Genomic DNA, 27,697 nt, shown 5'->3' with positions numbered 1-27,697 from the left:
CAATCATCAGCCAGGAAGGTATTTTGGGAACGACTCCAGTCCAGGTGCAGGCCAATCCCTGCACGGTTGGCCTTGAAGATGTTAAACAACCCAAGCTGGCGTCTCTGAGTCCAGGCCTCCCCATCGCTTCTCAGAGATTCCACTTTCACCTTCACGCTTCCCTTCCAAATACCCATTGCTTCCCTCACCCACCATTTCATGGAGCTGGCAGCAAGCTGGAAAGATGCAAGCTGACTGTCACGATCCTGACTAACGAACTCAAGCAAATCAGAACTCTGCGGCTGAGGTCTTCCTCTAAGAACTTCTTTATTGGGTACATCATATTGGCACAATCAATTGGAAAATGTTTCCTGCAGTTTCAGTATAATTAAAGTAGGAAATAACTCCCTCCCCCAAAGTCACAGGTCAGGTTGGACAATTGGGTTGACTGGTGGACTCTCCAGGCCCTCCTCCCTATCTCTATCCACCACCTGTAGAGATGGTTCCCATAAGAAAGTTCTGTGTTTTTTCTAACAACACATTTCATCCTCCTTCCCCCTCCCCCCTCTGTGTGGCAACTGAGGAACAGAAAAATGGCTTCTGCCAAGTTCCATTCAAAGTTGACTCCGACATTATTACTCAATAGCTTCCAATTCGGTTGTGGGTTTGTTTATTGCCGATTGTCCTGCTTCTATCCTGTCGTTCCCCTGAGAGTTTAACACAGAGCATGTTTGAGTTGACATACCAAACAAAATGATCCTCATCTCTATTCCTGATGTTTCTGTAACTGCTTCACACCCTCTGAACATAAAACGATCAGATTTAAAAGTGAACACATTCTACTTCCAGAAGCAGCAACTTACAAGGAAACATCATGAAACTGTCACTCTTTGGACATCTCAGATCCATTGAGGCAAATAAGTTCTTGAGTGGAACTCACCAACTCCAACCTGCATCTAATCTGAGTCTCTGCTTAAGTAACGGCAGCTCTGGGCCCCCCACCCACCCCCACCCCGATTTGCCTAGGAAACTTCCTGCATAGAAATAGAGACTTTGTCTTGGTAGATTAATGGCTTACTCCAAAGAATGCAGCGGTCTCGAAGTTTTAACTCTGGGGAAGAGGGAACTGGTGCTTTGTTCAACCTTCCATCCTTTTCCCTCCCAGCATCTGCCCCAATCACTGGGCTGAAAATCCCCCCTGTGCCTCCCAGGAACGACTCCGCAGCAGGCGGCTGCTTTCCATTTGCAAGTCCTCCAAGGCTGTTCAGCCTTTCTCCTGGTCCCTCCTGGCTGGAGCATTCCAAGGAGGTGCAGCTATCTGGAGGGTCTTTCTGAGCCAGGCCTAAATGCTGGACTTTGGCCTCCAAGAACAGGCCCTGTTCATTGTCAGTTAAACTCTCCCACTGCAATGGGAGAGTTTTCTTTAATGGAAGAGGAATATTTGATGGGCTGCAAAACTCTCTTCACTCTTGGCTTGTCAGGACCTCACTGGAGATCAGGCAGGGGAGGGAATTTCTTGGCCCTGCTGGCTGCAGCCTGTTCTGCCATCTTGAAGGGTGCCCAAAGCAGGGAATGCCAAGCCAGGGGTGGGGGAGTAGTGATGGGCAGATATGATGCCCTAACAGGCTTGGTTGGACTGCTCCATGCCCCCCCCCCAGATACTTGTGGTAATCCATGGAAACCTTAAGAAGCTGTATCTGTTTATGTGGTTGCAGAGGTGCAAAACAGCACTAAAATTGCACCTTCAAGCTTCCACACACCTGTATTTGTGCAAAAGCTTTGTATATATGAGACTGTGCTCCCTTTGTGATTTGATAATCAACATAATCGTAATCATGAATTTACATGCCACCTGATGCCCAAGGACTCTTATGCTTCCTTACTAGGTTTTATTGATCAGGGAAAAAAGGCTGCAGAAGCTCCCAGCCACCAGACTCCCCTCACTCCAGCATCTGGTTTGGACTGGGGGATGGTTTCCTGCCAGTTGGTGCCCTTCAGAGCAGGGAAGGGAAATAAAGCTGGAGGATTCAACAAAACCCTTTGCTTAGTTTGGCCTGCAACAAGATCGGGGGCAGGGGCGGGGCAGCAGTGACTAGGAGGCCCGAGGAGAGGCAGGGACTGGCAATGGAGGCACCACATTTCATGCCAATGTAACTTTCTGCCAGCTCCAGGATGAATGGAGAGCACTTAGTGAAGCGCCAAGCATCTTTGAGTCACCCCACCATTGTGCCAGCACAGCTGTGATGAGGCCAGGCGTCCTTCGCCTCAACCTTGGTGGGTGATCCCCTTGCAGGATCGCAAGGGGCAGCAGCAGAAGAGGCTGCCAGGCGGGACTCCTTGCGGTCAGACTGCCAAAGCACTCGAAGGAGTGAACAGACTCCATGGTTTCAATTCTTTGCATGCTCTCTGTAATCTAATCCCTCGGCGAAGAATGCATTAACATACTTTTCCAGAAATAAAATACAGTACTCTATAGCTACCTTGGCAGCTTTAAGATGTGTGGACTTTAATTCCCAGACTTCTCCAGCCAGCATGCAAAAGTGTTGTAGCTATGCATGCAACCATGCAACCAGCATGGCTGGCTGGGGAATGCTGGGAATTAAAGTTCACACGTCTTAAAAGTGGCCAGAGTTGAGAAATATTGGTCTACAGTGATGGAAAGGGTTGGGGAAAATCAAAGTGAAGCAAAGCCTTTCCAGAGAATACCAGAGTTGAAAGGGATCTTGGAGGTCTTCAAATCCAACCCTCTGCCCAAGCAGGAGGCCCTTTCTGTCCAATCGCTTTTTAAAGACCTCCAGTGTTGGAGCACCCACAACTTCTGGAGACAAGCTATTCCTCTGATTAATTGTTCTCGCTGTCAGGAAATTTCTCCTAAATTCTAAGTTGGATCTCTTCTTGATTAATTTCCATCCATTGCTTCTTGTCCTGCCCTCAGGTGCTTCGGAAATTAGATTGTCTTCCTCTTCTCTGTGACAGCTCCTCAAGTACTGGACAATCGCTACAGTACTATGTCACCCTTAGTCCTTCTTTTCACTAAACTAGACAAATCCAATTCCTGCAACCTTTCTAAATATATTTTAGCCTCCAGTCCCCTTATCATCTTTGTTGCTCTTCTCTGCACTCTTTCTAGTCTCAACATGTTTTTTATATTGTGGTGACCAAAACTGGATCCAATACCCCAAGTGTGGTGTTACCAGGGCATTATAAAGTGGCGCTAACACTTTACTTCTATCCTTCTGTTGATGCAGGACTCTAGGACTCTGCTGGCAACATTTTTGGCTGCTGCAACACATGACTGGCGGTGGCTCATAGTTAAGTGATGGGCCACTAGGACTCCTTCTCACAGCTATTGCTCTTCAGCCAGGTGTCATGTATTCTATTCCTGTACATTTGATTTTTCTTGCCTGAGTGCAAAACCTTACTTTTCTCACCACTGAGACACATTTTGTTGGATAGGTCCCTGTGTTCAAGTCTGCCAAGAACGTTCTTTTTCTTTTTTAAATGACTAAAGTGGGAAGCAGGGAAGATGGGGAAATTTCATCTCTTGTAGTTGTTTATCAGAGGACCATGGAGATGAAAGGATGAGCTGCAGGGAATGTGCCATGCTCCCAAATCCTCTCTGAAGAGGCATTCCCGCTGCCAGCCAGTGCAGGCTGGTTGCCCACCTGGGAGGGAGGGGGAGGGAAAGGGCTGGAAGCAAATGTGTTGATCTTCCTGATGAAGAATTCTAGGATTGGACACAGGAAGCCTTCATGGAGGCAAAATAGCATCAAGAAACAAGTACCAAGCCCTTTGAGAAGAACGCTTATTTTCTGGAGTGGCAAAAGAGATTCCGGGGCCCATCAATCATAAAGTAAGGGCAGATGAGCCTAGAAATACACTTATCTTTACTGAAACCTGAAGGTACAAAACTCAGAGTGAAATGCAAGGAATTAAGTATATAAAGGAACAGAACAAACAAAAGGGGTGGAAGGAAAAGTAGCATTTTATGTGAAGGAACTCTAGATATTGAGAACATGAGAGTCCACCTTATCCAGAATACAAGAAAGAAGATACAAGAAAGATATTGTTGGCAAAAGATCTGGATGATGCCCTCTTGAGCAATATTATAGAACCTTCATGGAAAAGCGACTTCACCTAACCAGGCATCTGTTGGAAAACCAACTCAGTCAAGTCTTCAAGGCTAAAAATGCCTTTGTCCTCTTGATGGCTTTATTTTCCTGAAGATTGAATAACTGACAGAGTGAGTGAGTTCAATGAGGAAAAAGAGAGCTGGTTGGTGAAGAGGGAAAAGTAGAGAAATGTTTGGAAGTTTCTACATTTTGTTCAAGATGCTATAAAGACACCAACCTCCTTTACAATTGCCCTGTTATAGCAACCATTCACAGTTATGGTGATGAGAAAGCAACATTGTGCAACTTCAGTCCTCACATTTACAACTATTGCAATGTCCCCATAGTCCCTTGATCACCATTTGTGTGCTTCACAGCTGGCTTCCAACAAGGGGAGTCAATGGAGAAGCCAGCAGTAAAATTGCAAGTTGTGGTCATGTGATGTTTTGCTTAACGACTGCTTTGCTTAGCAGCAGAGTTGCTGTTTCCATTGTGATCATTAAGTGCCTCTAAAGAGAAATTGGTGCATATTGGTGCATATTTGTACATCAACCCTGGATTTCAAACATCTTTAAAGGAGTAGGATCCTGTAGGCCAGGGGTGTCAAACTCGTGTTGTCACGGCGTCACGTGACGTATCTCGATTTTTTTCCCCTTCACTAACCTGGGCAGGGACGTGGCCAGCATGTGATGCATCCGGCCCACAGGTCGGGAGTTTGACACCCCTGCCGTATGCAGACATCTTCAGGCCAAAGATGAAAATGTCTCATAAATATAAATATGGTTCTGGAAGTGATTATCATTCAATGAGGAAAAAAAGGAAGAAGCCAGAAAACTGGCTTATGGATGCAAGAGGAATATTTAATTTATTCATTGGTATTCTACCTTTATTATTTTTACAAATGGCTCAAGATGGTATACCCCCTTTCCTCCTCCTATTTTCCCCACAACAACCACCTTGTGAGGTGGGCTGGGCTGAGGAGAGGGACGGTCCCAAAGCCATCCAGTCAGCTTTCATGGCTAAGGCAGAAACTCCGTCTCCTGTTCTCTAGTCTGGTACCTTCACCACTAGACCAAACCTAAGATTTAACAGGGACACGTATAAAATGTGGAAGGTGACTGTCATCACCAAGAAAGCAATCACCAACCTAGCATATCGGAGATGCCAACAAATTTTTATTTTTGTTCTCCAGAGCTGGCTAGTTGTCCCTCGCTCAAGTCCAGGAGGAAAACTAATCAGTTTAGGAAAAGAAAAATAGTAATGAAATCATTTTTACTGGATTTTGAATCAGCCACTTTGTATGTGCTAGAGAGAGAGATCCATCCCGTGTGCTATTTTGGCACTCGTGGCAAAGAGAGTTTAAAAAGCTATTAAAGTGCACGCTAAGACTGACTCAGCTGAAGGGGTTTTTCTTCCCCACAAAGTAGCCGTGGATCGAAGGCTTGGCCCTCACTCAACCCAAGCACACTTTTTTTTGGAAATTTTTTTATTTATTTTTAGACATAGAATAAAAAAAAAACCTCATCAAATCAATTCCATTACAATGTACTGCATGGGTGTTAACATATCTTCCTGTGCATTCACAAAATAAACATCTCTTTCATACATATATCTTATACTCATTTTCCTAACATATCTTTCCGTTTAACCAATTGTAGAATAAGTCCCATATTTTATAGTATTGCTTATCTTCTTGTTCTCTAATTTCAAATGTTAATTTACTCATCTCTGCACATTCCAACATTTTTCTAATAATTTCATCTTGCGAAGGTAACTTTTCATTTTTCCAATTTTTTGCAAATACAATCCTAGCTGCTGTTATAATATTCACAATCTAATATTTTATATCTCTAGTATATATCTCCGGAATAATTTCCAACAGAAAGACTTCTGACTTAAAGTCAATATGCTTTTTGATCATTTTTTCCAACCACATGTGTATTTTAGTCCAGTATCTTTTAGCTTCAATGCATGTCCACCACATGTGGTAATATGATCCAGGTATCTGATGACATTTCCAGCATTTTTCAGATTTATCCTTAGACATTCTGGCAATTCTTGTCGGGGGTAAATGCCACCTGAAAAACATCTTATACAAATTCTCTTTGAATGCTGTAGACATCGTCATTTTATAATTATACATCCACAATTTCTGCCAATCCTCTAAGTCTATCCCATAACCAAAATTCCTCCCCCAAGCAATCATTGTCTCTTTAACTTGTTCTTCCTCTAATTTCACCTCTAATAAGTATCCATGCAATTTCTTTATCAGGTTGTCATCTGAACCTGTTAAGATCTCATCAAAACTCGTTAAGTTATAAAAGCCTTCTGTTTTAACATCATTATCATAGTTATTTTATTTATTTAATTTTGTCAAGACAATATATACAAAAAGATTATATAATGTATAAACAAATATATGAGGAGAAACAAGGAAGTATAAGTATATATATATATATATATATATATATATATATATATATATATATATATATATATATATATATATATATATATATATGTCTTTGGTTGTTCGGGTTTTCTCCGTAAAATTGGAAGTGTCTTGGCGACGCTTCGACGAAGTCTCATTCGTCATCTTCAGGCTTCAGCTTCGTGCTTCTGGGAGCAATGTGTGATCGCAGCTGTTTCTTCCTTTTAACTGCTAGTGGGGTTTGAACTGATTGGGTGGGAGCTTGGCTGTGCTCTGATTGGATGGGGTTTTCTGTGCTCTGATTGGCTGGGGTGTGTCCTGTGTTGGTGGGGGCTTGGTTGTGCTCAGTCTAGTCTGTGCTGCAGGGGATTTGAGCTGGTGAGCTGCATAGCTGTTGTTTGGCTTTGTGGTCGTACATCTTCATAGTGGGTGTCAGTCTGCTGCATGAATGGATTGGAGGGGTTTGAAATGGCTAATGTTGCAGCTGCGGTCTGGCTTCTGGTCCTTGGTCGTGCTTCATGATCAGTGTGGGTTTGGGTCTGCTTTCTGGGTGGATGTGCGGTGGTGACATCCTGTGTGGACCTTGTGAGTGTGGGTCTGGTGTCATTCCTCGTGTTAGGGACTCGTTTGTCAATAAGGGCGGGTTTCAAATGGCTGGTAGGCGGAGGTGTCATCTCGTTTGTTCATGATGTGTGGGCGTTTATCTCAATGGCTTCTCTGATTATTCTGTTGTTAAAGTGTTCAGTTTTGGCGATAGTTCTGGTCTTTTTAAAGTCAATATCATGTCCTGTGACTTTAAAGTGTTGGACCAGGGAAGAAGTTGGTTCCTCTTTTTTGAATGAGTTCTTGTGTTCTTCAATGCGTGCACTTATTCTTCTGTTGGTTTGTCCAATGTACGTGGTGGGGCAGGCGGTGCATGGGATTTCATATACTCCTTGATTTTCTAACTCAATTTTGTCTTTGGGGTTTCTTAGGATGGTGGATATTTTTCTGTTTGTGCAGAATGCTGTCTTGATGTTGTGTTTGTGGAGGATCTTGCTGATTCTGTCTGTGGTGCCTTTTATATATGGGAGGAGGGCTGTGCCGTTTTCTTGTTCTCTGTCTTGGATTTTAGTGGGGGGTGACACCAGACCCACACTCACAAGGTCCACACAGGATGTCACCACCGCACATCCACCCAGAAAGCAGACCCAAACCCACACTGATCATGAAGCACGACCAAGGACCAGAAGCCAGACCGCAGCTGCAACATTAGCCATTTCAAACCCCTCCAATCCATTCATGCAGCAGACTGACACCCACTATGAAGATGTAGCACGACCACAAAGCCAAACAACAGCTATGCAGCTCACCAGCTCAAATCCCCCTGCAGCACAGACTAGACTGAGCACAACCAAGCCCCCACCAACACAGGACACACCCCCAGCCAATCAGAGCACAGAAAAAACCCCATCCAATCAGAGCACAGCCAAGCTCCCACCCAATCAGTTCAAACCCCCACTAGCAGTTAAAAGGAAGAAACAGCTGCGATCACACATTGCTCCCAGAAGCACGAAGCTGAAGCCTGAAGATGACGAATGAGACTTCGTCGAAACGTCGCCAAGACACTTCCAATTTTACACGGGAGAAAACCCGAACAACCAAAGACCTATATACAAACACCCGTGAAAACCTCAGAAAACAAATATATATATATATATATATATATATATAGGGAAGAAACAAAAGGACAGGAACGGTAGGCACATTTGTGCTCTTATGCACACCCCTTAGAGTCCTCTTAGGAATGGGGTGAGGTCAACAGTGGATAGATTTTGGTTAAAGCTTTTAGGATTATGAGAAGAGACCACAGAGTCAGGTAATGCATTCCAAGCACAGATAATTCTGTTACAGAAATCATATTTTCTGCAATCCAAACTGGAGCGGTTGACATTAGGTTTAAATCTATTTGTAGCTCTTGTATTATTGAAGTTGAAACTGAAGTAGTCGCTGGCAGGAAGGACGTTACAATGGATGATTCTATGAGCTAAAACCAGGTCCTGTCGAAGGCAAATATGCAAACCAATTCATTGTTATACCCTCTGCATCTAATTCTAGTTTAGATTTTAACTCATCCTTTTCATTCAACAATTCATTATATCTAACAATAGGTTCCTTTTTAAATGTTATTGAGTGAGAGAATGCCTCAATAGGTGAAACCCACATTGGAATTTTTAAGAAGTGACTTTTCTTAATCTTTTCCCAATTTAACAACATTTCTCTGACTATTTGTCTTCTAAAATAGTCCTGTAATTTAGCTTGTCCAAACCAAGCACACTCTTGCCAAGCAGACAGGAGCGCTGAGGTGGGGCGGGGTGGGTGGGAACCCAGCACCGAAAAGAGGGCAGAATGGTGCCCAAAGGTGGTGAATGAGTGATTAATACCTGCAATGCCATTCATTTCTCCCTTTCGGAAACAGCTGCTTGTTCTGGTGACATTACACACAAGGGCTCTTCTACCTGAGAACATTAGAATAGAATAGAATAGAATAGAATAGAATAGAATAGAATAGAATAGAATAGAATAGAATAGAATAGAATTTTATTGGCCAAGTGTGATTGGACACACAAGGAATTTGTCTTGGTGCATCTGCTCTCAGTGTACATAAAAGAAAAGATACCTTCATCAAGGTACAACATTTACAACACAATTGATGGTCAATATATCAATATAAATCATAAGGATTGCCAGCAACAAAATTACATCACTGACCCCAAAGAAATGATTTTAAATAAGGCAATAAGTAACTTGTATGCACACGTTTTATTGATTTATGAAGCCACCCATCTCTCTCACACTCACCACTCTGGGCAGGATGCACAAGTTGCCTTCGCTCACCACCCTCACGGGTGACATCCTCCATGCTCAAGAGCTGCGTGTCCTGCCAATTCTCTAGATGGGCCAGAAGAAGAAGGAAGGGCAGGAGCCCTTGTCCTGCCAAGAAGCAGTTCTGCTCTACACAAACTTAATATGAGAACTTTCACTGATCTGAAGGAATGGAAAGGTGGCCTTCTGCACCTGTCCTCAAGGCCATCAAGCAGGGGTGAAATGCTCCCAGTTCGCACCGGCTCTCCCGATTAGGTAGCGATGGCAGCTGCTGGTTCGGAGGACCGGTAGCAAAAATCCCTGGCCCCGCCCTCCCGCCTTTGCTGAGCCCCACCATCTGCAGAGAATTTTTTTTTTTACTTTTAAAAGCCGGTTTTGCTTCAGACAAAACAGGCCTTTAAAAGTAAAAAAAAGCCTTTGAGGATCCCGCCCCAGAGCTGAGATCCGCAGAGACTTTAAACTTAAAAAAATATATATTTAAAGGCTACTCTGGGGATCTCACCTGATTTCCTCATCAGCAGAACCTTAAAAAACATGTTTTCTGTAGAAAACATGTAGAAAAACTTCTTTTAAAAGAGTCTAAGCCACTTACCTGATTACTGATCGACCTCATGGCTTTTCTCGCAGCCAGAAAGCCCAGTTTCGCTTTTAGCACCAGACAGAACTAAACTAAACTTAGCTAATCTATGTCATCACTGAGTGATTAATGCTGTCTGGCTTTGCTTGCTGAGGAACTCTGGGAATTGAAGTCCACAATAAAATAAAATAAAATAAAATAAAATAAAATAAAATAAAATAAAATAAAATAAAATAAAATAAAATAAAATATTTGTGCAGCTTTCTGAGATTTGGTGTGTTTCTGTAGTGTTTCACTCTAACTACACAAACACACAAAATCTCAGAAAGCTGTATGTGGTATTTTGTGTGTGTGTGTGTCAGTTGTGTTGTGTGTGTGTAAAGTGTGAAAGCTGGTTTTTGAGCTTTTTGTGGCTGTGTGAAGTGTGAAGTGCAGCTGCTTTTACACTGTGTGTGAGTCAGTTGTGTTGTGTTGTGTTGTGTTGTATGTGTGTAAAGTGTGAAAAGTTGGTTTTTGGTACCTCTTATTGTTTTTTATACTTTGTTTATTATTTTTATTATTTATTGTTATTGGCCATGCCCAGCCAGCCATATGACCACCAAGCCATGCCCACCAATTAAGCCACGCCCACAGAACCGGTAGGGAAAATTTTTAGATTTCACCCCTGCCATCAAGGCTCCAGGTGGAACCTCCAGGAGGACAGGTTGCCCTGGGCCAAGGTCACCTCCCAGGTCCGGCCTGGGATCTCCAGGCTGAAATGTTTCATATGCCGGGTTTTATTCTTCAGTGAGCTGCTTTGGGAATTGCTTTCTGGCCTTTGAAACATCTTTGGAGCTTTTTGGTTTCATCCTTTCTCACACTCAGACTTTTGCTCCATTTAGAGACTTTGATTTAAGACCAATGGTAGTCAACATGGTCCCTGCCGCCCACTAGTGGGTGTTCCAGCTTTCATGGTGGGCGGTAGGGGTTTTGTCCGATACTGAAGCACTTTCCTTTTTTTTAATTTAATTGACTTTTTTAAAAAAATCATAGCATTATTTAAAAACATTTTCATTAGGTTTTCATAAAATTCCCCTTGACAATTTAAATTTCTGAACATATACTCTTTGTATCGCCTGCGCATAAGTTTAGTTCATGTTACGTAAGTGAAACTAATTGGCGCTATAGTGTGACCGCAAACAAAAGAGCCTCGTCCCAGAATAGCTCGCACATCTCCCCCCATATCACCCAGCTGTAACAGACAAGCAGAGCTGGTAGCCGGCACCCCACTCAAACCCAATCCATGATGCGTGAGAGGCATGCGCAGACAACGATACCCGGCGCATTACTGTGGAACTGGTGGGCGATTAGAAAATTTTACTACTAACAGAGATACAAAAGTGGGCAGTAGATATAAAAAGGTTGACTACCCCTGACTTAGAGTAACTTTATTGCCACTTTGAATGTACATTAATTGGCATACATTAAAATGAAATTTCGTTGCCTAAAGCTCTGAAAGTCTCCACCTCCAATAAACATTACATAAACATGACAAAATAAATAAATACAAAATTATGCATAAACCCACGTGTGTTATATGACATAGAGAAACAACATGGTCTAGTTCAGATGCATACATGTGCATGGCAAGAGAAATGAATCTTGTGAGTTTACCAGACGGATGGCCGAGGGAACAAAGCTATTACAGAATCTGGAAGTCCTGCTAGAAATACTTTGAAAAACCTCCTCCCAGAGGGGAGCAATGGAAACAGACCGTGAAGTGGGTGTGTGGGGTCTCTAACAATTCTTTGAGCTCTAAGCACATTTCAGAAATGGGCCAGCAAAAACTGCAAAAAGGAGGTGGATTTTTCTTGGTCATCCTGCACTGCCTGCTGAGTCTGGCCAGAGAACTGGCTCCGTCTTCTCTGACCGGACTTTGTTGGCCAGGCAGCGGCTGTCTCCAGGGTTTTTGCCGACCCAGGAAGTTCGGGCAAGGAGGCCCTCTGGTGCCGGAGAAGTTCTCCACCATCATTAATTCCCTGAAACCCCAACTGCTGCCCCCAGGAATGTTGTTTATTTAAGTTCTATTTATTTTGAGCTTTTTTAAGCCTCCTTTGTTGTTGACTTCTGGCTAGTTGCTATACAGCATTCTGAAAACATATGGCTTTGACAACCTCCCTGGGCTTAAGAAAAGTATTTCCTCATCAAGGCATAATTCATAAGCCTCCTGGAAGAGGTCAGAGATAGGCGCCCTTCCACCTGGTCCCTGAGAAAGTGAGAGGGATTGTTTCTGGGAACGGTTGCCTTTTTTTAACCTTCAATCCACCACAATTGGTAACATTTACCACAATTATCCCTACTGGATCTCATGGACGAAGAATTAGAAAAGAAATATGGAAAATTAATACTGTATACGGTAACTGTGGTAAGATCATTGTATGCAAAAAAACTGGAAAAGCAATGAAATACATTGAAATACAATGAAATACAGTCAGTGACAAAACTAACTGAACTTGCAGAAATGTAGGAAGCTGAGCAATTTAATCAGAGGGGAAAATGACAAGACTTTTCTGAAAAGTTGGGAACGTTATATGGATGTGTCATGTTTTGCTGAAAGAAGATGATTTGGGGGTTAAAAGGGAATGAAGAGGTTGGGAAAAAGATTAAAATGATACCTATGGGATAGAAAGGCAGCAGGCATACAGGTAGTCCTCGACTTACAACAGTTCATTTAGTGACCATTCAAAGTTACAACAACACTGAGAAAAATGACTTATGACGGTTTTTCAGACTTACGTCCATAGCAACATCCCTGTGGTCCCACGATCAAAATTCGGATCCAAATTCAGATGCTTGGCAAATGGTTCATATTTATGACCATTATAGTGTCCTGGGGTCACGTGATCCTCTTTTGCAAGCTGCTGACAAGCAAAGTCAATGGCGAAGCCAGATTCACTTACCAACCATGTAATTAACTTACCAACTGCAATGATTCACTTAGCAACTGTGGCAAGAAAAGTTGGAAAATGGGGCAAACTCACTTAACAAATATTTCACTTAGCAACATAAATTTTGGGCTCAACTGTAGTCATAAGTTGAGGACTACCTGTAATTGTATTTTTTTCGATTTCCTTCCCTTGTCTCCTTTTCTTATTTTCTATCCGTTTTTCTTTGTTTTGCAACTGAGAGGGTTGCAATGGCTCAGCGGTTAAAAATGCTGAGATTGTCAGTTAGAAAGCTCAAGACCCAAGCGCCGCACAATGGGATGAGCTCCCGTTCCTTGCCCCAGCTCCTGCCCACCTAGCAGTTCGAAAGCATGGAAATGCGAGTAGATAAATAGGTACCACTTTGGTTGGAAAGTAACAGCGTCCCGTGCGCCTTTGGCATATAGCCATGCTGGCCACCTGACCCCTGTAGCATCTTCAGACAATGCTGGTTCCCTTGGCCAAGAAACGGAGGTGAGCACTGCCCTCTAGAGTCAGATATGACTGAGCAAGGGAAACCTGCCAAGTTTGAAGCAAGCTTATGCTGTCATGGCCATTTTTGCTTCTCAGCTTACCACAAAACCAGGGGGGGGGAGGTGAAGGCGGGTTTGGAATGCCAGTTCCAGACAACAAGAAATTGTCCCATGGGAACCAAGGCCATTTAAACAGGTGTCCAGCAAAGACTTGGACATTTTCCCATAACAATGCATGGACAATGTGACCTGCACTAACGGGAGGAGGCAAGATTCTATTCTTTAATTATACAAAAACCATGGGAATTAGGTGGAATTGGTTTTGCCAGATATTTCTGCTGCTACTTTTCAAAAGGGTTGCAGCAAGTTGTGTATCCAACTGATTTTGTCTGATCTTGCAATCTAGAGGAACAGGAGCAGGCCTGATCTGAAGGTGGGTGGAAGATGAAAGAAAAAGAGAAAACTGAAGGTTAAAAGACCAGAGGAGCAAAGGGTATCTAGAATAAAATAGAAATAATAGAAATAGAAGGAAGGGACCTTGGAGGTCTTCTAGTCCAGCCCCCTGATCAAGCAGGAGAACCTATATTATTTCAGATAAGGGCTGTCCAGCTTCTTCTTAAAAACTTCCAGTGATGAAGCACCCACAACGTCTGAAGGCAACTTCTGTTCCACTGGTTAATTGTCCTCTCTGTTAGGAAGTTTCTCCTTAATTCCAGGTGGCTTCTCTCCTTGATTAGTTTCCATCCATTGTTTCTTGTCCTGCCCTCAGGTGCTTTGGAGAATGATTTGACTCCCTCTTCTTTGTGGCAGCCCCTCAAATACCAGAACACTGCTATCATATCGCCCCGAATTCTTCTTCTTTTTAGACTAGCCAAACCCAAATCCTGCAGCTATTCTTCCTATGTTTTAGTCTCCAGGCCTTTGATCATCTTAGGGAGGGAGAAATAAATAAGGAAATTGTGAAAGAAAGCTGGAGCTGTTTAGAAAAGAACTTGGACGCGTCCAGGAGCTGAGATTGACTGGAGAGAGATCCTCTCTTGTAGATGTGGTGGTGGCCACCATCATGGCTGGATTTTTAAAGGGATGAGGAAACATTCACGAGGGGAAGAGGTGCGTAGCCTCCTGGCTGCTCTGCCTAAGAAGAGTCAGTGGCAGCTTCCCATAATGGCAGTGGGCATGTATTGGTGGCCACAGCAGCTTCTCCTCATTTTATCCAGCCTCTCCACTCTCCACATCAAGGCCTGGCCACCAGTGGCAATTGCTTCTAGTAGTTCAAAAAGCAGCTGTCATGAAAAAAAGGCTTTGCTTGGTCCTTGGGGGGCAGAATGAAACCGAATCAACTTTTGGCCAAGTGCAGCTTCAAGGCTCTTCTGCTGCTTTGCAGTTTGTTTTGCTCTGCAGAATAAACCTACCTGGGAAGGTGACTTACCTCCAGATCTCCAGGAAGAGGGAGCAGGTCCCACTGGGGGGGCCAGCTCTGACCTCCCAGGAGCAGGTCCAATTCTTGCATCTGTCCAGCACAGGTCACTGCCCGATTGATGCTTCCAAGGGAGGAAGAGCATAATGGGATAAAATGGTCCCAACACTGAGCTCTTCTGGAGGGAGAGAATCCAGCTGGCCCACAACTGCAAATGCCCAGAAGCAGATCCATCTTTTCTGATGGGGGCTGCAGACAGGCAGGGAGTGGGGGGAGGGGGCGGAGGGAATTATTTGTATCTTAATAAGGGGCAAAGTCAGTGGGCCACGTGACCAATCAATACTTGGGCAAGAAGGGAGCCAAATGAAATGAAGGCCTTAGATAGAGCACGTACTTGTTAACTGAAATGGGAATGTAAAATGTCATTCTTCACATTCATTCTTCCATCTTCTATTAGAAGAAGCAATTTCCCCGGACCTATGGATTACCAAGAAAACCAAACGGAGGAAATGGAGATGAGGTAAAAGGGTGGGAATTTTAAATAAGCTAAGGAATAGGGGAAATAGAACTGCTCTGCCTTCGATCTTCCTGACAAATTTACGTTCACTTCAGGGGTGAAATGCTCCCAATTTGGCCAATCCAGTAGGGATGGCGGCAGCTGGTTCGGTGAACCGGTAGCAAAAATCCACCCCCCCAGCCCATGCCCACCCAATCGCCCGGTTGCCTGCTTGCCCGCTTGCTGCTTTTTTTAAAAAAATGCTTTTAAAAAGTAAAAAAAAGGCTCTGATGATCACAGCTGAGCCGCACGATCATCAGAGCCTATTCAGCCGAATAGGTTGTAAAAAAATGCTTTTATAAGTAAAAAAAAAAAAGATCGCACGCCATCCCCTTCCGCATGCACTGTTCTACTTAACCCATGCCTCCTTTTGGCATGTGCTGCGTGCGCGCACCTCACATTTAGTGCGTGGTGTGCACTGTGCATGCACGTGCAGCGCGCATGTGCAGCCAATGAACTGGTTCAGATTTCACCATTGGTTCACTTGCTAACAAGATGGATGAAATACTCCTTCTAAACAGATGCAACTCTGATTTTCACAGCGCAGCTGCCCTATGCTTTATTGAAACCTGGTTACATGATGATATTAATGACAACAGCATGCAAATTCCAGGGTTTCAGATACATAGAGCAGACAGAATTGCAGAATCATCGGGTAAAAAGAAGGGAGGAGGCTTATGCTTATATATCAAAAACAGCTGGTCTCAGGATATAACTATAATATATAAATTCTGTGATGAAAATGTAGTCTCTTTACTTATCAACTGTAAACCATTTTATTGTCCACACAAGTTCTCATTTCTACTAATTACTGTTTATGTCCCTCCCACAAGTCTGTGTAAACAAGGCATTACGAACTCTAGCTGACCACATTATGGAGGCTGAAGCCAAATACCCCAATTCACTGACCATTATTATGTGAGACCTAAGCAAGGCAAACTTAAGGAAAGAGCTACCAAAATACTTTCAGCATGTCAATTGTCCCACTAGAGGCAAGAATATTTTAAACCATCGCTACACAACACTAAAAGATGCTTATTGATCCTCACCACGAGCAGCTGTGGGACACTCTGATCATTGCATGATTCACCTTGTACCTGCTTAGAGGCAAAGACTTAAAATCACAAAACTTTAAAGACTTTAAAGAATTAAAGACTTAAATTGAGGAGGCAAAGTTAAAGCTATAGGCCTGCCTTGACTGCACTGATTGGAATATTTTTGAAGATACCTCTACAGACTTGGATGAACTCACAGATACTGTAACATCATATGTCAGCTTCTGTGAAGACCTATGCGTACCCAACAGGAACTTGCAAATATACAGTGACAATAAACCTTGGTTCACAGCTAAACTTAAGCAGCTACATCATTCCAAAGAGGAAGCCTATAGAAAAGATGATAAAATGCTGTACAATCAGACCAGAAATATATTAACAAGGGAGATCAGAGCAGCAAAAAGAGGCTACTCTGAAAAGCTAAAGAATCAGTTCTCAACAATGAACCAGCAAACATGTGGAAAACTCTTAAAAATATCACCAGCTATGGCAAACCTCCTTCCCAGGAAATCAACAACTGGCAGATGATCTAAGCGTGTTTTACTGCAGGTTTGAAAGGAAACTATAGCCACCTATCTCCACAACATCCATCTCAGACACACCAACAACAGCCAAGCCTCCTACAATTGACCCCACCTCATTGGGTTCACAACCCCTAGTGATCACAGAAAAGGAAGTGCAAGACCTATTTCACAGACAAAAGCCAGGAAAAGCCCAGAGAAGATAACTCCTTCTTGCTTAAAAGTCTGTACTGAGCAATTGGCCCCCATCTTTACCCGAATCTTCAATAAATTGGTAGAAATGTGCTATGTTCCTTCTTGCTTCAAATGCTCTACCATCATCCCAGTGCCGAAGAAGCCCACCATCAAGGAACTGAACAACTACAGACCAGTTGCTCTAACATCTGTAGTTATGAAAACCTTTGAAAGGCTAATGCTGTCCACTTGAAAACCATCACAGATCCGCTGTTAGACCCCCTGCAATTTACATACCGAGCAAATAGATCAACAGATAATGCTGTTAATATGACTCTGCACTATATCCTACAACATCTTGAATCTCCAAAGACCTACGCAAGGGTCCTCTTTGTAGACTTTAGTTCAGCATTGAATACCATCATTCCAGACACTCTTCTAACTAAGCTAAACCAGCTACAGGTACCGGAACAGACTTGTAAGTGGATCACAAGCTTCCTAACAAACAGGAAGCAGCAGGTGAAGCTAAGCAAGATCACATCAAATACCTGTACAATTAGCACAGGGGCCCCCCAAGGCTGTGTGCTCTCCCCACTTCTCTTCTCTCTGTATACCAATGACTGCATCTCTAACGATCCATCTGTTAAACTACTGAAGTTCACAGATGACACAACAATGATTGGTCTCATTTGAGACAATGATGAATCCACATACAGATGGGAGGTTGAACAACTAGCCTCATCGTGCGACCAGAACAATCTGGAACACTCAAAACCGTAGAAATGATGGTGGACTTTAGGAGAAACCCTACCATACTACCACCTCTTACAATACTAGACAACATAGTATCAACAGTATAGACCTTCCAATTTCTAGGTTCTACCATATCTCATGACCTAAAATGGACACCCAACATCAAAAACATCATCAAAAAAGGACAACAAAGAATGTTCTTTCTGCACCAACTCAGAAAGCTCAAACTGCCCAAGGAGCTGCTGGTACAGTTCTACAGAGGAATTATTGAGTCTGTCATTTGCACCTCTATAACTGTCTGGTTTGGTTCTGCAACCCAACAAGACAGACACAGACTTCAGAGGATAATTAGAACTGCAGAAAAAAAAATGGCACGAGTCAAAAAGAGGGCTGTGAAAATATTTACAGATCCCTCACATCCTGGACATAAACTGTTTCAACTCCTACCCTCAAAACGACGCTATAGAGCACTGCACACCAGAACAACTAGACACAAGGACAGTTTTTTTCCAAAGGCCATCACTCTGCTAAACAAATAATTCCCTCAACACTGTCAAACTATTTACTGTTTACTAAATCTGCACTACTATTAATCTTCTCATCGTTCCTATCACCCATCTCCTTCCACTTGTGACTGTATGACTGTAACTTTGCTGCTTGTATCGATTTATATTGACTGTTTCCCTATGACTATCATTAAGTGTTGTACCTTATGATTCTTGATGAACATAACTTTTCTTTTATGTACACCGAGAGCGTATGCACTGACAAATTCCTTGTGTGTCCAATCACACTTGGCCAATGAAGAATTCTATTCTATTCTATTCTATTCTATTCTATTCTATTCTATTCTATTCTATTCTATTCTATTCTATTCTATTCTACTAATGGTAACTATTTGTGTAGGGTTGGAGGATGGTTAAAAAGACCAAGACTCTCCACCAATTGACTAGGAATGTGCTTTGCCTGCCTGCCTTCCTGTTTCCCTCCCTCCTTCCCTGCCTCCCTCCTTCTCATTTCCATCTCGCTCTCTCCCTCCTCCTCTTCCTTCCTTCCTTCCTTCCTTCCTTCCTTCCTTAGTAAAAGTTAAGTTGTGCAGGTAAATCACGTGCTTGTGGGTCAGTTGAAGGTGCTGCATGGATCAGTGTCCTTGGATTTGTATTTCTTCATTTGCTTGATTTTACTTAATCTATTGATATGGCCACCCATCCACCAAGGAACTCAGGGTGGCAAACAAATGAAGAACAGTTTGGCTAAACGTCATAACTTACGCTGTTGGTGTAGCCCAGGTGCGTTAGGAGATTCCTTTGTTACAGAATTACAGCTCCCTCCACATCCTTTGATCACAGTGGGCAGGACTCAGCTAGGAGGAAAGTTGGTAGTGGGTGGAGGGTTGATAAGGCACATTCTCCCAATGCTCAGCTTGTATGCTGTTGCTCACATTTCTGGACCTCAATGCACATGTGTGTTTCCTACACATATAAAAACACATATTTTGAAGAAGTTGTGCTCTTTATTCCTTGCAAACATACCTTTCTCAGTCACATTCCCCTCACTTGGCATCATTATTTCTGGGAGGAGCTTGCCTACTTCCGCTAGAAGCTGCAGTTTAAACCAGGTCAGTTTAGAAGGTGCCCCCCCATTAAACAGACAGATTAACCGTGTTGGAAGGGACCTTACAGGTCATCTAGTCCAACCCCCCCCCCTGCTAAAGCAGGAAACCCTACACAATTTTTGACAAATGGTAGTCCAATCTTTTCTTGAAAATCTCAAGTGATAAAGCTCCCACAACTTCCGAAGGCAACTTCTGTTCCATTGGTTGATTGTTCTCACTGTCAGCAAGTTCCTCCTCATTTCTAGGTTGAATCTCTCCTTGGTCAGTTTCCATCCATTATGCCTTGTCTGACCTTTGGGTGCTTTGAAAAACAGTTTGACCCCCTCCTCTCTGTGGCAGCCCCTCAGATATTGGAAGAGTGTTACCCTGTCTCCCCTGGTCCTTCTCTTCACTAGACAAGCCATGCCCAGTTCCTGCAACTGTTCATTGTATGTTTGAGCCTCCAGTCCCCTAATCATCCTGATTGCTCTTCTTGCATCCTTTCTAGAGTCTCAACATCTTTTTTATAGTGTGGTGACCAAAACTGGATGCAGTATTCTAGGTGTGGTCTTACTAAAGCTTTATAGAGTGGTATTAGTACCTCACTTGATCTTAATTGTATCCCTCTGTTAATGCAATTTAGGATTTCATTGGCTCATATTTAGAAAACTCCGCCTTCTGGTTCTCGTGAGTTGCAACGGGACTTTCTCTGAGTCCCACAAAGGCCTTCCACAGTTGCAGAATCCAAATGGTTGGGGGAGGCTCCATTTCTGCAGACAGATGTTCAGGGTCTCTCTGTGTCACTCCCCCAGACTAGGTTCTTCAGCAGAAAGGCATGAAGAAAGCATTGCACACGTGTGCACATACTAACCAATAAAGAAGGAAGGTTTTAATATGTAACCAGCTTCAAACTTTGTATAGAGGCTATTATTTTGATGTGAGCTGCAGTGGATGCATTTTATGCCATCCTAAACAGTAATTAACTGATAGAACAATTTTTTTCTATTCTAAATATTCTAATCTATATAAATAACAGAATGTTAATCATTTCTAAATGTATTATATGATTGTATGGAATATTGTATGTTTGTATGTATGAAAGAAACAGGCTGCATTAAGATTTATAAGAAATAGTGGGAGGGAGGGACACCCCTCTGCACCCAGACCCTTCACACTCCCGCCCGGAGATTCAGTCCTTGCAGTGGCTGTAAGGCTGCGTCAGGTGTGTCCCCATGTGGATCACAACTAAAAAAATGTGTGTTTCAGCAAAGATTCTGGTCTCGAAAGGCAGCTGTCTGGCCAGGAGACAACCGTCCCTTCTAGAAGATGATGATCATGGAGCTGCAATTGAAAGGCAATTTTTTTCTTCACAATGTTCAGCAAAATCTGGTTAAGCTGAGATCTATTAAAATTCTCCTGTAAATAGATCCATATTTATCTGAACCTAAAAACCAGCCAGGAGTGTCCAAGAATGCCGTCTTTCTTTGAGGCTTTGCAGACTCAGAGCTTTTCTTCTAGCAGGTGCTGGAAAGAGCCTCACCTGGGAGCAGGGAGGGAAGAGCCGCTTGTGAGCCACAGAAACCTTTGTCCAAAGCAGGTGAGACTGTCCTGGTGGCTGGAGGCAGATTTCCCTCGTCTGGATCCTAGATGGTCAATCTCTGCCCTGTGAGATGACCTTCCCAGGCCCAATAATTAGGTGTGGATATGGGATTCTGGGAGGTCATAGTTCCAAGGAAGAGTGGGGTGAGTCAGAGCAGGATTTCAGCTCAGAATAGACTTCCCTCCTGGGGGAGGAACACTCTGAGCCTGTGTGACCCACATCCTGGCTTCAGAGAAGCTTCACCCTCAGCCTTTGATCCAGAGGCGACAGGAAGAGTTGCGCTGCAAGAGCCATAAAAGGCGGGGGGGGGGGGAGAGAGAGGATTAAGCTTCCATATGGAAAAAATTCTTTCTCACTTCTTTTTGCTACAATCATTTTTTCTCTCAAACCGAGTCACACATGTTGCAACCAAGCAATAAGCACAACTTACTTTGATAAAGTTCTTACTTACTTTTCTTCAAATATTATAATTGGAATAGTCTGGCTCATTTTTTCTGAATCATCACCCAAACTCTCACCCATCCAGGATTGTCCCCTGAAAACAGTTTCCAAGGCAAAGACTGATTTCAGAGAAAATTCCCAGTTCACCCAGTGCCAGCACCCGGGCCCTGATCCCCAATGGATGGAGTTGAGGATTGGGAGCCTCGGGTTTTGCTCTGAAGCACATCTGGATTCAACCTTTGCATCTCTTGCTAAAGGGAAAAGTTCTTGCTGCAGAAGTGGAGAAAAGCAGATGTGGAAAATATTGACCACACTGGGCTACCAGAAGTACTTGCATGCTCATTTTCCCGGGTTGGCCTAAATGCAGGGTTTGCTTGTAGTTATCTCCAGGCTGTGCTTCTTAAGGCAACCAAAGACACGCTCCATCTGGGAAACTGGTTATTTCTTCTCTTTTTCTTTCGTGAAAACAGTGCAAGAAGGATGAACTGGGAGTGGGGCTGGGAAAGGGAGATTCAACTTGGCTATCAGATTTATTTTTTAAAAGGGAATCAGAAGGCAGTAGCATTGCACAAGGACCAAAGGAATTGCGATGCACTTAAAATATACACCTCCTGTACTTGCCTTTTTTTTTTTTTGTTTACATTTATACCCCGCCCTTCTCCGAAGACTCAGGGCGGCTTACAGTGTATAAGGCAATAGTCTCATTCTATTTGTATATTTTTACAAAGTCAACTTATTGCCCCCCCAACAATCTGGGTCCTCATTTTACCTACCTTATAAAGGATGGAAGGCTGAGTCAACCTTGGGCCGGGCTTGAACCTGCAGTAATTGCAGGCTACTGTGTTCTAATAACAGGCTCTAACAGCCTGAGCTATTACGGCCCATTCCCCAAATTATAACAAAAATTAATATAAATTTAGGATTAACTTGAACGTTTCCATCCCATTTGAAAGCAAAACTCGGCATCATGCCATAATGTGCTGCGATCCACCGGCTGACTTCGGCTATGCTTTCCAGGCTGTTTGAATACAGAATAACAGATTTGGAAAGGACCTTGGAGGTCTTCTAGTCCAACCCCCTGCTCAAGTAGGAAATCCTTTATCATTCTGGACAAACAGCTGACCAATTTCTTCTTAAAAACCTCCAGTGATGGAGCCCCCATCTGGCTGGATGGAGGGAAGCCATTCACTGGTTAATTGTTCTTGCTGACATGAAGTTCAGCAAGTGAATTGCTTTCCAGGGGTATCTGCCGGTTGTGATCAATGTTGTGAAGATGGTGGCTACAATGGGACAATCGACACTGTTATGTACCTTTAAATGTTTTGGCGGGAAACAAGCACGTTGCTGATTGGTTGAAGCCGCCGGTTAAACAGTATATAAGGAGAGGTTTTTCCCCAGCCTGTTGCTGGGTTCACCCTATATTAAAGAGCTGTTGTCACTACCCTGGTCTCCAGCCTCGTTACTTCCCGAACATAACACTGGCGACGAGGATGGGATCTCGAGGCTAAGGAGCACTAGAACCGAGCTGAAGCACGGAAGAACCGAACCCAGCAAACACAGGGCAGAAACGCGGAGATGGCCAGTTACACTCCGCCCGCGCCGTTTGACCCAGCCAGAGAGAAATGGGGAACGTACATGACCCGTTTCGAAAGCTTTCTAGAAGCAAACGAACTGCAAGGAGTTCCAGACAACCGCAAAAGGGCATACTTCTTGAGCCACTGCGGTCCCGAGGTCATCGACATCGCGGAAGCCCTGGCAGAGCCAACGCCGGTACAATCGGTATCGTGGCAAACTCTGCAAACCCTGCTAAAAAACCATTTCGCGCCAACGCCGTCCAAATACGTGCGGCGTTTTGAATTTGGAGAGCGCCGACAGCGAGAGGGCGAAACCATCGGCGACTACATGGCCGCCCTGCGGAAAGCCTCCAAAGACTGTGGGTACCGAGACCTAGACGAGGCGCTGCTGGAGCAACTCATCCGTGGGGTCAGAGACATGCGTTTGCGGAGGCGACTGCTATCGAAAAGCAATCTAACGCTGGCAAACGCCTTGGACGAAGCCAGAGCGCATGAAATGTCCACCCAAGCGGCGGAGACCCTGCAACAGCCACTCACACCGAAGGCGAGCACAAAATCAACCCCGGTGCACCAAGAAGAGATCCAGACCGAATCCGACGGTGAGGATGAGGAAGGGGTTTGCCGAACCGAGAAACGCGGCAAAGAAGACAGGGACGAATGCGGAAGTTGCGGAGGTCCACACCAACGCCAACACTGCAAGTTTAAGGACGCTACATGTCGGCGGTGCGAGAAGAAGGGGCACCTAGCTCAAGTCTGTCGAGCTCCCCAACCTTCCCGCCGAAAATTCAAATCGGCCAATCAGAGCGCGGGATCGGCAAGGCGACCCGCGATTGGCTCAAACAAAAAGGGCGCGAACTCGAATCAAATGACGGTGATAATAGGCCGCGCCACAACCCGGGTGGAGAAGAAGATCTTCACCAAGCCAAAAATAGAAGGAGTGCCGTGCCGACTAGAAGTGGACACCGGGTCAGCGATCACCATCATGTCCTGGGACACTTTGGCGAAAGCGTTGCCGTCAGTCGCAAAGCGCCACCTGCAAACACAACGGCTACGAGTCCACGACTACCAAGGGAATCGCATCCCTGTTCGAGGGACCACCTCTGTCCGAGTCGAGTACGGACCACACAAGAAGACCCTGCCCATCACGATCGTCGAAGGGACCCTGCCTAGTTTGTTGGGACTAGACTGGTTCCGTGCATTGGGCATGGGAGTGACTGGCATCTACAGAAGTGACTGTAACCTACAAGACATACTCATGAACGAGTTCGAAGATGTCTTCAAAGACTGCCTGGGCAAGTACAAGGGGACCCCTATTTCCTTCAACTTAGACCCCCAGGTAGCCCCCATTAGGTTAAAGGCAAGGAGAGTCCCTTTTGCCCTGAAACCTAAGATTGACAAAGAGCTAGATAAGCTCATAAATCAGGGGATTCTGGTGCCAGTCGATCACGCAAAGTGGGAGACACCAATCGTCACCCCAGTCAAACCAGATGGGTCAGTTAGAATCTGCGCTGACTACAAGGCGACATTAAACAAAGCCTTACAGAAAAGCGCTTACCCGGTTCCCGTGGTGCAACACTTGCTGCACTCGTTGGGGCAAGGGCAAGTCTTTGCAAAGTTAGACTTGGCTCAAAGCCTATCAACAACTGCCCGTAGACGCCAACACAGCCGAAGCCCAAACGATTGTGACTCACAGGTGCTTTCAAGTGTACCCGATTACAATTTGGGGTGAGTGTGGCACCGGGACTGTTCCAAAATCTAATGGAACGACTTCTGCAAGGGCTCCCAGGAGTAGTCCCCTACTTCGATGATGTATTGATATCAGCCGAAAATTTAGAGGAATTGGGGGAGCGTTTGAGAAAAGTTCTGGGCATTTTCGGTCAGCGGACTAAAGGTTAAAGTGAACAAATGCCAGATAGGGGTAGAATCGTCGAGTTCTTGGGCTACCGAATAGACAAGAAAGGAATTCACCCCACTGAGAGCAAGGTCAAGGCAATCAGAAAGGCCCCAGCGCCACAAACAAAACAGAGCTACAGGCATTCCTGGGGCTAGTGAATTTTCTGTGTCTTTTTAAAAACAAAGCGACTGTTGCTGAGCCGCTGCATAAGCTTCTGGGAAAGAATACTGTTTGGTCTTGGGGAAAGTCGGAAGCTAGGGCTTTCGAAGCAGTAAAAAACCTACTCTCCAGCGATAGCCTACTGATTCAGTATCATAGCTCATTGCCATTAGTACTGGTTTGCGATGCCTCCCCTTACGGGGTGGGGGCTGTGCTCAGCCACAGACTTCCAAACGGCACAGAAGCCCCTATAGCCTTCTACTCCAGAACGATGTCCTCCACAGAGAGGAACTACAGCCAGTTGGATAAGGAAGCGCTAGCAATTGTGTCAGGGGTAAAAAAGTTTCACGAATACGTCTTTGGTAGAGACTTTGAAATTGTTACTGACCATAGACCGTTGCTAGGAATACTGGCTGGCGACCGCCCAATGCCTGTGGCACTTTCGCCACGATTGACCCGATGGACTATCTTTTTAGCCGCTTATTCCTACAAGCTGCAGCATCGACCGGGAAAAGAAGTGGGGCATGCGGACGCTTTAAGCAGATGCCCACTACCAGGGGCGATCGAAGACCCCACTCCGGGGGCGCCCATCCTGCTAATTGACTCTTTGGACTCTGGCCCAGTCACATCTAAGGAGGTGGCTCGGGCATCATACCGGGACATTACTTTGAGGACTGTACTCGGTTGGGTACAAAGAGGGTGGCCCGCTGCGCCGGGCGAGCGTTTTAAGGAATTTGTAAAAAAACGTGGGGAACTCTCGGCTCAAGGGGGGTGCCTGCTATGGGGCGATCGAGTGGTGATCCCGGAGAAATTGAGGGAAAGGGTATTGGACCTCCTCCACGAGGGTCACCCAGGGATCGTAAGGATGAAGGGGCTAGCAAGAAGTTATGTTTGGTGGCCACTCATGGACTCAGAAATTGCTGAGAGGGTAGGAAAATGCCAGGCTTGCCAAGAGTCCAGACCTCTACCCCCAACGGCCCCAGTCAGGGAATGGGAAAAACCCCAAGGGCCCTGGTCGAGAATCCACATTGATTTTGCTGGCCCTTTCCACGGCCAAACCTTCCTAGTGGTAGTCGACGCTTTCTCTAAATGGTTGGAAATCATTCTCATGAGATCCATGACAGCCGAGGCAGTAATCGCAGCCCTGAGGCACCTATTCGCAACCCACGGGTTGCCTGACACGCTAGTATCCGACAACGCCCGCACCACGGCAACCCAGTTTGAGGAATACTTGGCAGAGGAGGGCATCCGGCATGCCCTCTCTGCGCCTTTCCACCCTGCGTCGAATGGCCTTGCAGAGCGTTCCGTCCGGAGCGCTAAGGAGGCATTGTCCAGACTCAAGCCAGGCGACTGGCAAACAAAGATAGACTTCTTTCTGGCTATTCAGCACAGAACCCCCAGCACTGCTACAGGCAGAAGCCCAGCCGAATTATTGATGGGACGGAAGCTCCGGTGCCCACTGGACCATTTAAATCCCCATTACACACCAGAGGGTTACAAGGGGGAACTGGAAAAAACTAGAGAAATGGGCATAGGCGACCGAGTGTGGGCCCGCAACTATGGGGACGGCCCAAGTTGGCTAGCAGGGCAAATCATAAAAGCAACCGGTCCAAAATCATACTTAGTTGAGTTAAAAGACAACCGAGTATGGAGGCGCCACATAGATCAGATAAGAAAACGAATAGCCGTACAACCCGCGCATGGAGCAGTTTGGGGGCTGCCACCTTGACCCCTCTGTGGACACCCACAGCTTCCTGTGAGCAAACAGGCCTCCTGCCTTTTTCGCTGTGTGCATTTCTGATTGCATTTTGTACTTGAGAAAGTTTGCGTTATGCCAAGAAACACCCTGCAGGCAAAAGGGCTTCCTTCTCCATTGAGCTAAGCTGCTGTAAAAAGTCCTTTTCCCAAGTGATCTTTCCTTTCGTGGGATCAACTTTCCAATCTTCATCCCAGCCACCCCGGAGTCAGCTCCTTGTGCACGTACAGAGTTTGGGCAAGACAGCTTTGCAAACAAACAAGCCATGGGGAGTTGGGGGCGGGGCTGGAATGTTGGAAGTTCAGGCTAAGAATAGAAAAGCAAAAGGTCCAGCCAGGCCACCTCCTTGAGGAATGGACACCAAAACAAGGCCAGGCCTCTTCCTGGAGCCCCGAAGCCTGCAGGGATATAGAGGAAGCATGAATCCCACAGCAAAATCAGCCGGAGCTGGAAGCCATCCTGGGACCAGACCCACACAGGCCGAGCCGCAAAAGGGGTCCTCTGGACCCAGCTGGCTGTGCTCCTTCAAAAGAGAAGCAAGATTAAAGAGTCAAAAACATAGGGGGACCATAGGATCGCAGGAATTGGGCATGTGGAGAGAAAAGAAGGACTGGGGGTGGGGGGTGGTATGATAGCAGGATTCCAGTATTTGAGGGGCTGCCACAATACAAAGTCCATGCAACAATCAGTCCCATTGAGGGCAATTCAATTGCAGGTTTAGGATCCCATCCAGTCATGGGAAATGGGCTGGCAGGGAAGCCCCATGAGTGCTGGAGCTGGGTTGGATTGCCAGAGTCACTTTG

General features: G+C 45.0%; 1 protein-coding gene across 1 annotated transcript in view; it reads right to left on the bottom strand.

Moving 5' to 3' along the window:
- Positions 1-27,697, bottom strand: part of GUCD1 (guanylyl cyclase domain containing 1) — a 319,725-nt gene that overhangs the window by 253,911 nt on the left and 38,117 nt on the right. The window lies entirely within an intron of this gene.

Source organism: Ahaetulla prasina, chromosome 15 (assembly GCF_028640845.1).
Source record: "Ahaetulla prasina isolate Xishuangbanna chromosome 15, ASM2864084v1, whole genome shotgun sequence".
In the NCBI taxonomy this organism is placed as follows: domain Eukaryota; kingdom Metazoa; phylum Chordata; class Lepidosauria; order Squamata; family Colubridae; genus Ahaetulla; species Ahaetulla prasina.
This window is presented reverse-complemented; position numbering and strand designations above follow the sequence as displayed.